We start from the raw sequence: 15,253 nt of genomic DNA, 5'->3' as shown, positions 1-15,253 counted from the left end.
ATGTTTACGTAACTAGTCCTACCTGTTGCGTCCACGAACACGCCTGCCCTGCTGTAGGAAAGCGACTGAGCGCCGCCTCGCAAGAGACTGTTCTAGAAGAGGAGGGGCGGCGGCTGCGACGTCACGTGACCCCTTCGCCCCCGCCCCCCCCCCCCCCCCCAACCATCAGCAGCTGACGCAGCGAGCCGTCACGTCAGCGCCTCCTGCACTATTATTCTCTCTCTCTCCAAGAACGGAGCAGTCTCCACGCTTCCCGCGACAGAACACTGCATTCCGAATAAACCAACTCCCTGTACGTCCGCTCAGCCCCTCTCAGCGCCATTTTGACAGCTACGCCGTAACGACCCAGCGTTTGCTGCCACTCTGCTGCTGATGCGTACGGGCGGGGCTGTTCTCTGCAGTCTGGCCTGAAGCTACACCACCAATGCTGCTTTCGTGCCAGCGCTCTCCGAGGCCCCCCTCTGTGGACTCTGCGCTACGGATTCAGTAGCCGAGTCTCCCTCTGCTGTCCGTGTTACGCTCCTTCACTTTGAGAATACTGTTCTATCGTGTTTGATTAGATAGTCACAACGAAGTTGAAAGGGAAGATATATTTCGCTACAGGAACAGCGCAGGCGAATTTGTTTCGCCACCTGGGACATCCTTAAATGATGAGAGTTATCGAAGTGGTAAAGACAATTGTAGAGACCCCATCTTTAGCTTAAGGTCCTGCTAGATATACGTTTCATTGAAACAAATGTCGGAGGTGACCGAAGTCTCTTCCAGCGATGGCAGACGATAATACTTTTCCGCGTGTTGGGCGTAAGTGGTGTGAACGCTTTTGTCCTTCACAATTCCTACAGAAACTATACTCAGATGAGGTGCTTTGATTTTTTGATGAATCCTGCAAACTCGTTGCTCACGGCACAATAAAGAGCGAGTCAACCATTACCGCATAGACCGCGAACTTCGTGTGTCGATTCATCTTGTATTGCGCCTACCAGAACCGGACGTACAAGTAGTGGTACAACGATTGGAGAAAAGCAAAACACGCTCCATCTGTCACCCAAAAAAGAAGAGAAAGACTTCTTATCTTTGCCATTGCTGCAAGAAGTCAATCTAGCTAGATTTCTCCGAAAAAATTCCAGCTAGTGCACAGGAAACCTCTGAGAAGAAAATTAAAACCTGAAAATTAGTAGTGTAGTTTTTTAATGTTTAATAAAGTTTTTAATGTCTTATTACATGATAAAAAACAGTACCGGCCATTAAAATTGCTACACCAAGAAGAAATGCAGATGATAAACGGGTATTCATTGGGCAAATACATTATACTAGAACTGACATCTGATTACGTTCTCACGCAATTTGGGTGCACAGATCCTGAGAAGTCAGTACCCAGAACAACCACCTCTGGCCGTAATAACGCCCTTGATACGCCTGGGCATTGAGTCAAAGAGAGCTAGGTTGGCGTGTACAGGTACAGCTGCCCATGCAGCTTCAACACGATACCACAGTTCGTCAAGAGTAGTGACTGGCGTATTGTGACGAGCCAGTTGCTCGGCCACCATTGACCAGGCGTTTTCAATTGGTGATACGCCAATATGGCGATGACGAATACACGCTTCCAATGTGCGTTCACCGCGATGTCACCAAACACGGATGCGACCATCACGATGCTGTAAACAGAACCTAGATTCATCTCGAAAAAAAAAAATGACGTTTTGCCATTCGTGCACCCAGGTTCGTCGTTGAGTACACCACAGCAGGCGCTTCTGTCTTTGATGCAGCGCCAAGGGTAACCACAGCCACGGTCTCCGAGCTGATAGTCCGTGCTGCTGCAAACGTCGTCGAACTGTTCGTGCAGATGGTTGTCGTCTTGCAAACGTCCTCATCTGTTGACTCAGGGATCGAGATGTGGCTGCACGATCCGTTACAGCCATGCGGATAAGATGCCTGTCATCTCGACCCCTAGTGATACGAGGCCGTTGGGATCTAGCACGGCGTTCCGTATTACCCTCCTGAACCCACCGATTCCATATTCCGCCAACAGTCATTGGATCTCGACCAACACGAGCAGCAATGTCGCGATACGATAAACCGCAATCGCGATAGGCTACAATCCGCCCTTTATCAAAGTCAGAAACGTGATGGTACGTATTTCCCCTCCTTACACGAGGCATCACAACAACGTTTCACCAGGCAACGCCGGTCAACTGCTATTTGTGTATGAGAAATCCGTTGGAAACTTTCCTCACGTCAGCACGTTGTAGGTACCGCTACCGGCGCCAACCTTGCGTGTATGCTCTGAAAAGCTAATCATTTGCATATCACAGCATCTGCTTCCTGTCAAATTTCGCGTCTGGAGCACGTCATCTTCGTGGTGTAGCAATTTTAATGGCCAGTAGTGTATAGCCAACAGAAAAAAATTAGACTGCAGGGTATTTGAGTTTTCAGAGCATTAACATTATTAGTAATATGCTGAGAAATCCTTGGGTAACAGAACAGATATTGAATTTAATTGATGAGAGAAAATATAAAAATGCAATAAATGAAGCAGGCAAAAAGGAATACCAACGTCTCAAAAATGAGATTGACAGGAAGTCCAAATGGCTAACCAGGGATCACTAGAGGAGAAAAAAGTAAGGATGTAGAGGCATATTTCACTAGGGGTAAGATACTGCCTACAGGAAAATTAAGAGAGACCTTTGGCGGAAACAGAACCACTTGTAGGAATATTAAGAGCTCAGGTCGAAAACAAGTTCTAAACAAAGAAGGGAAAGCAGAAAGGTGGCAGGAGTATGTAGAGGGTCTATACAAGGACGACGTACTCGAGAGCAATATTATAGAAATGGAAGAGGACGCAGGTGAAGACGAAATGGGAGATGCGATACTGCATGAAGAGTTTGACAGAGCACTGAAACGCCTACTTCGAAACAAGGCCGGGGCAGCAGATAACATTCCATTAGAACTACTGATAACCTTGGGAGAACCAGCCCTGAGAAAACTATCTAGTGAGCAAGATTTAAGAGACGGGCTAAATACCCCCAAGACTTCAAGAAGAATATAATAATTCCAATCCCAAAGAAAGCAGGTGTTGACAGGTGCGAAAATTACGGAATTATTAGCTAAGTCACAGCTGCAATATCCTGACACGAATTCTTTACAGACGAAAGAAAAAACTGGTACATGCCGACCTTGGGAAAGACCCGTCGAGTTTCCGTAGAAATGCTGGAACACGTGAGGCAATACTGACCCTACGAATTGTCTTAGATTAAGGAAAGGCAAACCTATGTTTCTAGCATTTGTAGACTTAGAGAAAGATTTTCACAATGTTGACTGGCATACTCCTTCTCAAATTCTCAATGTGGCAGGAGTCAAATGCAGGGAGCGAAAGGCAATTCACAATTTGTACAGAAACCAGATGGCAGTTGTAAGAGTTGATCGTCATGAAAGGGAAGCAGTCGTTGTGAAAGGAGTGAGACAGGGTTATGTTAATCTGTATGCTGAGCTTACAGAAAAGGAAACAAAAGAAAAATTTGGTGTAGGGATTAAAATCCATGGAGCAAAAATGAAAACTTTGAGGTTTGCTGATGACATTGTAATTCTGTCAGAGACAGCAAAGGACCTGGAAGAGCAGTTGAATGGAATGGACAGTGTCTTGAAAGGAGAATATAAGATGAACATCAACAAAAGCAAAAAGAAGATAATGGAATGTAGTCGAATTAAATCAGGTGGTGCTGAGGGAATTACAGATCAGGAAATGAGACACTTAAAGTAGTGAAGGAGTTTTGCTATCTGGGGAGCAAAATAACTGATGGTCGAAGTAGAGAGGATATAAAATGTAGACTGGCAATGGCAAGGAAAGCGTTTCTGGAGAAGAGAAATTCGTTAACGTCGAGAATATATGGGTCAGGAAGTCTGTTCTGGAAGTATTTGTACGGAGTTTAGCCATGTATGGAAGTGAAACTGACGATAAATAGTTTAGACAAGAATAGAACAAAAGCTTTCGATATGTAGTGCTACAGAATAATGGTTAAGAATAGATGGGTAGATCACATAACTAATGAGGAGGTATTGAACAGAATTGGGAAGATGAGGAATTTGTGGCACAACGTGACTAGAAGAAGGGATCGGTTGGTAGGATACGTTCAGAGACATCAATGTATCAGTAATTTACTATTGGAGGGCGGCGTGGAGGGTAAAAATCGTAGAGGGAGACCAAGAGATGAATACATTAAGTAGATTCAGAAGGATGTAGGTTGCAGTAGGCACTGCAGATGAAGCTTGCACAGGATAGAGTAGCATGGAGAGCTGCATAAAACAAGTCTCTGGACTGAAGACAACAACGACGACGATACTGGACAATGACATCGATCAGTTTTTCAGCATTATTTTGCAGGAAGAATAAAGTCATTATTGGCTTTTAGTAGTACTGGAGTCTCCACAGAATGAACTTCTAGATTTAGCCTAATTTCACAATTCGAACACTTGCCTGCAACCTATTAAGGGCGCGTGTGTCTTAGTCTACGTATACGACAATCAGATGCGAAATTGCGTTCGGTTACATGTACGTACACAGTCTTGGACATAAAATCTAAGACGAAGTCAGTCTCTCTCACTTAAGGTGACCAATAAAACCGACCGTCCCTAAGAACGCGAAGTTTAGCGATCTGCACAATCAGTTAACACTGTCTCAGCAGGAAGTGTTGTCTGCTTCCGTGTGTTGTGTGAGCCCGTGGGCTAGGTGTAATCGTCGTGTATTCTGAACTTACAGGGCCGTGTTCGCGTCCATTGTACAATTGGGTCGGAAGTGGAAAAAGATGTTTACTTTTGGTATAATAGATGGGTGAATGCAGGAGGCAACTCGAAAGATTTGAACTGTATGTGGAGAGAGTGTTTTTGAGGGAAAATACGCCAGAAAAAAATGGTTCATATGGCCCTGATCACAATGGGACTTAACGTCTGAGGTCATCAGTCGCCTAGAACTTAGAACTACTTAAACCTAACTAACCTAAGGACATCACACACATCCATGCCCGAGACAGGATTCGAACCTGCGACCGTAGCGTTCGCTGGGCTCCAGACTGTAGCGCCTAGAACCGCACGGCCACCCCGGCCGGCAAAATACGGCAGAATAATATTTTCTTGTTACAACAAAGATCGTTCTGACATGAATGATTTTCCAAATCAAGCAAGTCTCGAATACTGATGTGACTGATTACTATTTAACCGTCATTCGACGTTTCCATTCAACAGGCAAAGTTCACAACTCTCGTGTAGGGGTGCTGCATGCTCTAATTCGAAAAACAACAAAAATCAACACAGTGACTATTATTGCAGTTTTGCTTCAACATCATCAGGTCGTTCAATGAGCATTCCTAAGCAATACTCCTGGTAACGAGTTACGATTCCTTTAACGTTAACTTCCTATGAAGAAATGAAGGGCTGAGCCCTACCAAACGGCGTAAACTCGTGCAAAGAGTAGTGTGAACATAATATTTTCCATCTGATAGCTCCAACAGTGTGTTTTGCACTACGAATTCTTCCCCCAAGGGTGTGTCCATCACAGCTGGAATTTGTTGCCAAGAATTGAGACACCTTTCGGTCGCCGTGTAAGAAAGTCGACCGACAAAACTACATCACGCGTGCTGCTACATGATAACGCATTCTGTTGATGTGAGGAACAAAACTATCCAGGAGATTGATAGGGAAGTCATCTCTCAGGCGCCTGTCCCTCATAGTATACGCGTAAACTTTTACCGTTTCCCGCTCTTGATCGATCAACCGTCAAGGTAATTCATTTCTGGACGAAAATGCTCTTCAACCTACACTGTTTTAATGACATCGTTAGGACCAGTAGATTTCTGCAGGCGTACAATTTGTAAACTACTTTAGCATCGTCAGATTGTTTTAGATATTGTGAAAGAATATACTGTTGCTGATTAATTTCTCTTACCGATTAGTCTTGTGTTCAATAAACGAATGGAAAACGCAATTAAAATACTGACTGTACTAATACAAATTAAGTTGAACTTGCTACCAGAAACATCACGACTGTAGCCTATCTTAATGAAGCATCAAGTGTCTGTAAGACGATTACGCCTATTTTAACGCGAATTACTCTGTATTTACTTCATGTCCTGTATCATACTCGAGTATTACGAGAATGTGGCAGTTCATAGACGAAATTATGTATGCACAACAAAGAATACGTCGGCAGGAAAGTGGCGTTATGAATTTCTCAGTACCGTTAAGGTTTTCGCTCTGACACTGTGGGGTACGGAAAGTAGCGAAACGAATTTTGGTCGAGCGTTGTCTTAAGATTGCCTTATTGAGTTTCCGACTGCCTGCTTGCAGCTCCGCCACAAAAGAATTACAAATGTGGCTTTCAGCGATTCTCGAGTGGCTAACGAATGCAGCTTTGCACCTGGCAGGCGCGCACGCTACCTCACAGCTGCAGCGTGTGTGACTTACTTACCGGCCCAGTGGCCGCTGTGAAAATCACTCGCATTATTCAACTGAAACATGACACGAAAACATGGAGTGAATGTAGCAGCATAGTTCTGTGCCGTCAAGGAAGTAACTCGCCGGTCGCAGAGTTGCCAACCATTCTGCGTTGTTGCCAAGTTCCAGGAAGGATACCAGCTGGGAGTGAAGTGACTACAGCTTCGAACGAAGTTGTGGGTGGCAAGGGCCGGAATATCCTCATTAGATGCCGTATTCGCACTTCTCAAGCTAGGTTTAGGAGCTGGAGTCTTAATTACTTGCAATACATCGATGCGCCGAGTGCGAACGAAACGTCTTAGATTAATAACTGCGACAGTTATTTGTGTTTTACTGTCTTAATCGGACCGAAACCTTGAACGCGTGTTCACCACACGGTATTCACAACTTTGGAGCTTCTGCAGCGGTTCAGTTGGCAACGTGTCTTCGCTGTACAACACTGTTACCGAAGCCGCCATAAGGCAGGCGCGACGTGGCTTCTGTGTCGCCACCTCTCCTTACACGGATATTCTGCCGTTGCTCCAAACGTGAAGACTCGAGGTGAATTCGAATATTCCGAACGGCGAAAATCTGATTTTTCTATTCCTCCAGCGCTTACATTCAAAAAATTGTTACAGTAAGCATCAGAAAAGCGCCTGTGAACCAGTCATAATTACTGGAATCCGACAAACTCCATCTGGCATCTGATAATTGTGGAAAACTAATTTTTTCATTTGCACAGCACCGCAGCATGAACTCGAGGGTTTCGCTGGATTCCTGTACTTAATTTCGTTGTCATCGTTTTCAATGACAGTAGAGGAGGAAAAAGACCATCTGAGTTGAAGTATACTTTTCCAGCGGGATTTGAATCTTTGGCTAAAGTTGGAATAGCACATTCAGTGGGTTATCAAGATTGTGAGCATTCACACATTGCTGCAGTATAGTTCATTACCTCAATTTTTACCACAGTTTTTGGTAGATCTGGAAAATTCTATAGTTTCATACACCATTGAGTATGGTTTGTATGCTGTGCAAAATTCATCAAAGAATGTGTCTTATGAAGCAGAGTTTGCCTATAGCAACAAACGCAACCAATAGTAAGTGAAAAAACGATAAAATTTCACATATAAAAATTGTTTTGTTATGTTTTTGAACTTCCACTGCTATAAGTGTGAATCCTGAATCCTTCCTGGTGATGCTGAGAAAATGGTTCAAATGGCTCTGAGCACTATGGGACTTAACAGCTGTGGTCATCAGTCCCCTAGAACTTAGAACTACTTACACGTAACTAACCTAAGTACATCACACACATCCATGCCCGAGGCAGGATTCGAACCTGCGACCGTAGCAGTCGCGCGGTTCCGGACTGCGCGCCTAGAACGATGCTGAGAAAGTTTCATAAATTTGTAAAAGTAAAGGCAGTGGAAATTAAAATGTCCTGCGGTGCCTCTCGTATTCCAAATCGGTCCGTTTGTCGTCCTGCCCCTCCCCCCTCTTAAACAGTCACAGTTTTATTCAATCAATGGAAAATGCAGGATGGAATGTAACAATATTAATAGAGGCAAAGTAGCTACTCAGCATATAGCTAAGACGCAGATAGGCGCAACAAAAAGATTTCCACACTTAAAGCTTTCGGCGAATGGCAGTGTGGTTTCAGTTGCCTGAGACTGCACTCGTGTGTGTGTGTGTGTGTGTGTGTGTGTGTGTGTGTGTGTGCGTGTGCGTTTTGGGAAAGGCCATTGGCCGAAAGCTTTAACTGTGAAAATAATCCTTTTATTGTTCCTATCTGTGACTCAGCATCTCCACTGTACGGTGAGTAGTTACTTTCCTCCTCGTAATATTGTTATTGTTTCACTATCACTGAAGATTAACTTTGATTCCGATAAGGTGTCCTAAACCTAGTAGCACATAATTAATACTGAGCTAGACTGTGCTCTACAAATAAAAGCGGCTGCTCCCGGCCACCTTTGGTGTGTGGTGGAGGGTACTCGGGCCAGCGAGGCCCCCCCTCCACCAGTCCAGCTGCACTTTTCTTTTCTTTTCCATCCTCAGTGCTGATGGCGGCGCTCGGGCGCACGTCAGCTTAATGCTCTTTTCACACCTTACACTTTCCTATGTAATTAAGGTTAGACTATGTATGACACACTGGGCTTCCTTATAATTATTTTCTAATTACTATTATGCAGTTATTAATTTCAGAAATGAGAATCTGGGTGTATTCTGCATTCTGTACAGCAGTTCCCTCCGCTTTCGCGTACTTTCTCATTACATGTGCCATTTGTTGCACGCCTGTTTGTGATTGCCGTTCCTACTCGCTAATAAAGTCATCAGTAATTCTCTAGTTTCGGTTCTCACACTTGCCAGTTATGACGACGTGCAGTTTAACTGATCTCGACACTTCTGACCTCTTCAAAACGGGGCCATTTTCAGTAATTTTTGTCTCGCTTAAGTGTCGGTAAATGTGATGTCAGAGACTGCCCATGTTTGCAAAGCAGTGGCTTACTGTCAACAACGGGTAAGTCTTCTGTCGCAGTATGTGGCCAAACGAAATAAAATGTGCCATACGTGTCTGTCAAACATAATTCGTATGTCTCCACAAATGTTATCATTCTGACATGATTCGGTCCTCTGGCGCAAACTAGTAACAAATCATCTCGAGTCTCGCAGTTATCGCCCTGGAAATGACAGAATTTAAATCTATATTCTACCGTCGTTACAGGCTGCACATAAAAATTTACGCCGCCCTTTAATCTCGTCTACTGAACCTCGAGTAAAGAAGTTGGCCAGCGGCTGCGTCAGAACCGGTAAGATTCACTCTTTCTTGAGACACGACTGCAACAACTTTTCTGCACAACAAGCTGCACACAACTCGACGCGTCTGCAAGGGATCTCTGATGCTTTGCTCTCTCAGCACATCATACGCTCTCTCATCACGCAAATTTTTAACACGAGAACAGCCAGACGAAGCGCTGCAACGTGGAACAGAACAAGGAAAGTGTGGCGTGTGGCTGCTTCCGTTTCATCAGCAAATCTCAAAAGAGGAGACGTGACGTCACACAACGATACTAATGAATACGAAAGGTTTTATTTTACGAGGCACGGACGTTCGCCAACTACTAACCAAATCGTCGCCTCAGTCTAACCAAGATATTGGGGAACGCAACAGATTTCTCGTCCACCACAGCCTCGATTCCAGGAAATTGTAAAAATACTGAAACACACGCAAGCACGTCGGGCATGACGCCACGAGTCGGCCACAGGAACAACTTCCGACGTCTCTTTACTTTACAAGTGAGCTGACGTTTGTGATATCAGACGTCAAACGCGCAAGCGAGAGAAAGATTCAGAACGGTTTGGAATTATTCCTGACGTGCCTTCGAAGCCTCCAAGTGCTCTGGCCATGGAACGCTGTGCGAGTACGGTCTGGTTAATTTGCGCTTCGTTTTAAGCAAAACCTGGTTTTCCGCGCGTGTATATCTTTATGACGTCTTATCTCCCAACGTGTTTGGCGTACAATTATATAATTTCGCCGATACTTTCAATGGTGTCTGTAGGTACTAACTGCAAACTATGTTGCCAATAGCGTCGGTACTAACGAAGCAGTGAAACGCCATGACTGATGCCAAGGTTGAAGGCATGAGCAGTGAAAGTGTGGTAAAATTTTTTGGATGTGAGGTCCGCCAGTTGAGCAAAACATCGTTTTTCTCAATACCCAAACATGTTTCGGCACCACTGTGCCATCATCAATGGGTTTTCGTTTTTATTTATTCCGCAATGTGAAGATTTTTGTTAAATGATTATAAAATTATGTTCATTTTTAGTACAAACAGCAGATCACTTCTTGTTGTAGATACCTTTGCGTTTGGTGTGCACGAATTGTGTGGATCACATTTGTGTTAATTACTACTGGTAGCTTGTCATCTGCAACCAAACGATGTTGATGAGAAAGTTTTTTGCTGCGAGTTAACATGTAACGGACATTTTTTCACAGCAGTCACCTGCAGACGAGAGCAAGACTAGTTTTGAGATTTTACTTTCCAGCTTACGCCGAGAGCTAGGATTAGACTACCACAGCCTGAACATGTTAACTGGAATACTCTCTTTCAAATTCTGAAGGTGGCAGGGGTAAAATACAGGGAGCGAAAGGCTATTTACAATTTGTACAGAAACCAGATGGCAGTTATAAGAGTCGAGGGGCATGAAAGGGAAGCAGTGGTTGGGAAAGGAGTGAGACAGGGTTGTAGCCTCTCCCCGATGTTTTTCAATCTGTATATTGAGCAAGCAGTAAAGGAAACAAAAGAAAAATTCGGAGTAGGTATTAAAATTCATGGAGAAGAAGTAAAAACTTTGAAGTTCGCAGATGACATTGTAATTCTGTCAGAGACAGCAAAGGACTTTGAAGAGCAGTTGAACGGAATGGACAGTGTCTTGAAAGGAGGATATAAGATGAACATCAACAAAAGCAAAACGAGGATAATGGAATGTAGTCAAATTAAATCGGGTGATGCTGAGGGGATTAGATTAGGAAATGAGACACTTAAAGTAGTAAAGGAGTTTTGCTATTTGGGGAGCAAAATAACTGATGGTCGAAGTAGAGAGGATATAAAATGTAGACTGGCAATGGCAAGGAAAGCGTTTCTGAAGAAGAGAAATTTGTTAACATGGAGTATAGATTTAAGTGTCAGGAAGTTGTTTCTGAAAGTACTTGTATGGAGTGTATGGAAGTGAAACATGGACGATAAATAGTTTGAACAAGAAGAGAATAGAAGCTTTTGAAATGTGGTGCTACAGAAGAGTGCTGAAGATAAGGTGGGTAGATCACATAGCTAATGAGGAGGTACTGAATAGGATTGGGGAGAAGAGAAGTTTGTGGCACAACTTGACTAGAAGAAGGGATCGGTTGGTAGGACATGATTTGAGGCATCAAGGGATCACAAACTTGGCATTGGAGGGCAGCGTGGAGGGTAAAAATCGTAGAGGGAGACCAAGAGATGAATACACTAAGCAGATTCAGAAGGATGTAGGCTGCAGTAGGTACTGGGAGACGAAGAAGCTTGCACAGGATAGAGTAGCATGGAGAGCTGCATCAAACCAGTCTCAGGACTGAAGACCACAACAACAACAGTACTCTACAAGGTGTGTCGAAACTAGCAATTCAAAAATATGGTACCTGTTAATACCACTACCCATCTCGTTTGACTGATGTCTCCGCGCAAACTGTTAGTCATAGACAAAAAATAAATAGGACCTTTTTGTAGCAAATTAAATTTAGTTTAATCGTGTACTAAGACACGTTCTCCTTGGAATACGAGGTGTTATTAAGAAGAACGTACAGAAGTAATAAACATTCTACCTCGGAAACCATTCGCAATATGGCAATTGTCCACATGAAGTGTTTTGTTCAGTATCACTTATACTATCGCATCTGAAAGCATGTACCTTTCCTCCTCACTCGCCCTGTATATGGCAAAGTGCCTTAATTACAGTGCAAAGTGGACATCAGCCGCTGCTGCATAACAATCTGTTGCCCATTCACATCCAATGGATTACCCGTCTCCAACCATACCGTCTTATTCCAACCTAACCTAGAACACCTGTGCTACTGACCTATCAGCGTAACCAGGGTTTCAGGGACGTAGTGAGGAGTTTATATCACTCCTTGTACCTGGACGTTTGTCTACTGTTGGCATTCCTATTTTTTCGTTTACTTCAACAAAAGACGTTGAAATTACTCTCTGCGTATTAGTATCAAGAGATCCGCTTGCTGTGATATAAACTGCACTGCTTGCTCTACGTAATAGCAATACAGTTTATATTGTACGCAACTACAGTTATAAGAATGTATTCTCGTTAAAACCGCAGCAGCAGTTTATTTAAGCTAATAAAGTGTTACTCAACAACTCCTGTGGCTTTGTTTAACAAGAATATATATGTGAATCCTCAGTTTCTATCAAGAGACAATTGTGTCGTACAGACATTTGAAAAACTTGGAACGAGAAATGTATCTCGCGAAAGAAGTAAATGTACACGAACCTCGTTTATCACCGACCGCAAAGACGGCGTAAAATTTTATAGTAAATATTAAATTTAATCTTCGTATCAAGGAGTAAACTCCTTAAATGTAAACTTCTATGGAATTAATACGGGAGAATAACGCTCCTTGATTATTGTTGTAATAGGTAGAAGACATACTGTACCACGTAAGTTAGATGTTGCTAATATTGTACGTTAAAGTTCAAATGTGCGTTATTTCGATGTACAGTGAGCCCTCATGTTCCTTGCATCGAATTAATTTTTCTTAAGAAGCTTACAGCTCCACTATTTTCGCGGTCTCTGCTTCAGCAGACGCCATTACGCGTCTCCCTATAATTCAAACTGATAGCGGAAGCTCAGATCAGCCGCTTTAACATGTAACACATTTTTTCACAGCAGTCACCTGCAGACGAGAGCAAGACTAGTTTTGAGATTTTACTTTCCAGCTTACGCCGAGAGACAGGATTTGCCTACCACAGTCTGAACATGTTGCGTGGGTCCAGGATGATTTCAATATTTGAGTCCATGCTCTGAAAGTACAAATACGCCGAGGCTAATAATGCATTCAACAATTTTTGCATCTTGGACCACACAATTACACTCGCGCGTCTGTTTAAAGACTCCGAACAAATGAGAAAAATATAAATAAATAAATATCTCCTCCCGAAGAGACTTCACAACCTTTTGTTGTCGATCAGTCCACGAGCGAACTGCCGGTTCGTGAGTCCAACGGACACACCGTGAACCAGGAGTTCGCCTGTGCACTGCTCCATCACGAATATGGATAATAGTTTGCTGCAGTAACATCTGTAATCGTCACACCACGTATTTCTATATCGTTCTGACCAATGATGACTTTTCAGAAAATACATTGAGGACGACTGGTTTTAGCAAAAAAATGTTTCAATATAGGCGCTTAATGTACGGTATTGTTTTCCTCATTCAAATACTTACATTGTTAGAAAAAGGAGTGCTGTTTGGTAAGAATAAGCCACAGTCAGTCTGAAGATACACGATTATTAATCTACGTGAATACAGTACTAAACCCATAAAGACGAACATTTTGAGGTCAACGTAAGAATTCATTGATTTCTGCAATTACACAAATACAATAGAGACGAAATGGAGCACAACCTTATCTAACTGACTACCCAAGAGGCGGAATTGTCGCCGAAAACATTACTCCACAAAAGTAAAAATATCAACTTGCTGTTTGCAAATACAGGACAGGGAGAAACAACCTCCATTCCGTTACGTTATTCCCCACCTACAAGCAGGGTAGTTCTTTTATACATCAGACGTAACGAGTACAACCCAATATTTCGAGAAAACAATTCAACAAAATGGGGCGAAAATGACAAAAAATTCTAGTCCATGACTGTGCTTTTCATTCTTGCCTATAGTCAGTAAAACAGCAGATTTTACCGGAATTTCGATAGCGCTTTAAAATACCAAAATTTTAAATACGAAATTCGCTAGCATTTTGAGAACATAGTAACCTTCATAGTTTGCTTTATACGCAATAGTCTCGATGGAGAACACAGTGAGACCGCACAACTACCACGGCTTTTCAAAAACAAAAAAGTAAATAATTCAACATAGCGGGAACGAATGGAAATGGTCACCTTTACCTTATTAACGGAGAAGCAGATATCAACTCGGAAGCTGCAGCACAAAATGCGGACGCACGTCTTCACACTGGAAACAGCTCGCTACAAATGCGTCAGACAACAGAAGGCGCAGGGACTGCCACGCTGCAGTGCTGCCAACCGCTGAGAGGGCGGCGTGCCAACTGCAACCAGCCCCCCAGATGTCTCTGGTCTGCTCACGCAGTACTGGCTCTGGAATTTCTGTAACAATGAGACGTTAAAAAGAATAAACACAGTAATACGTCTCCATTGTGTCACACAACCATGAAGTACATTAGAATGGCGATAGGACTTCTGATAGCTTTTCTTATAAAATTATAAATATAGAATAGAGAAGAAATGTGAAGTGTAAAAATAGTTTTTGTCTGTCATCCCGTTCTGGGAAACGAACGATATGTTAATATTCACTTTAACTGCTCCAAAGGAAATATGAAACCTACTTTTAACAGTCCTACATACGGCTAATAAACACACTCTTCATAAAGCCATCTGCCAGGACCCGTTCTGGTTCGTCCTGTAAACAGTATCAAATCGGTTCTGGAAATGCGATTACCGATGCCGAATTTCCTCCTGTGTTTTTAAGGTAAAAAAATACAATACAACGGCATTCCATCATTTTACCGTTTTAAGCACATTCATTTTATCAGAGATTAAGTATGTAACTCCTGAGAATGCGGTCAGCACCTTTGTCCCGTCACGTCTGGCATGTATAACGGTGTTGGATGACAAAACCTTGCTCAATCAGCACTGCTCAAGTTATATAAGTTGCAGATACGTCACTGAATGACTTACAAACGTAATGACATTGTTTTGAATTCCAGCACATTTAACTGAACTAGCAGATCGCAGTAACGAAGAAGACGAATTTATTTTTGCGTGAATTCTCCTTGCCCTGCAGCCCACAGAGCTTTGTCGCTGCCTCAAGCGACTGACTGTTGCTGCTAGCGCTCCGGAATGTCGGCAGTTTAACTTCCTCGCGATCAATGGCCGTTTTATGAAGTAAATGAAAATAGGAAAAAATGATGATAAAGATACAAACAGCATTGAGACTTTACATACAGCATGGTAATAAGCAAGTAAACTTGTAAACGATAAATTACGTCTGTGGG

The 15,253-nt window shown here is 43.0% G+C and overlaps 1 protein-coding gene across 3 annotated transcripts in view; it reads right to left on the bottom strand.

The window, feature by feature from the left end:
- Positions 1 to 14,242, bottom strand: part of LOC124720417 (speckle-type POZ protein-like) — a 54,328-nt gene extending 40,086 nt beyond the window's left edge. For 2 of the 3 annotated variants that reach the window (XM_047245770.1, XM_047245768.1), the window contains exon 1: positions 23 to 134. The gene's annotated coding sequence lies outside the window, so the exon portion shown is untranslated. Of the gene's footprint in view, positions 1 to 22; positions 135 to 14,126 lie in introns of those variants that run through there. The other variant, XM_047245769.1, reaches the window with a different exon arrangement.
- Positions 14,243 to 15,253: the final 1,011 nt, after the last annotated feature.

The sequence above is a fragment of the Schistocerca piceifrons genome, chromosome 11 (assembly GCF_021461385.2).
Source record: "Schistocerca piceifrons isolate TAMUIC-IGC-003096 chromosome 11, iqSchPice1.1, whole genome shotgun sequence".
Taxonomy (NCBI): Eukaryota; Metazoa; Arthropoda; class Insecta; order Orthoptera; family Acrididae; genus Schistocerca; species Schistocerca piceifrons.
The sequence above is the reverse complement of the archived record's forward strand: the minus strand, read 5'-3'. Positions and strand labels throughout refer to the sequence as shown.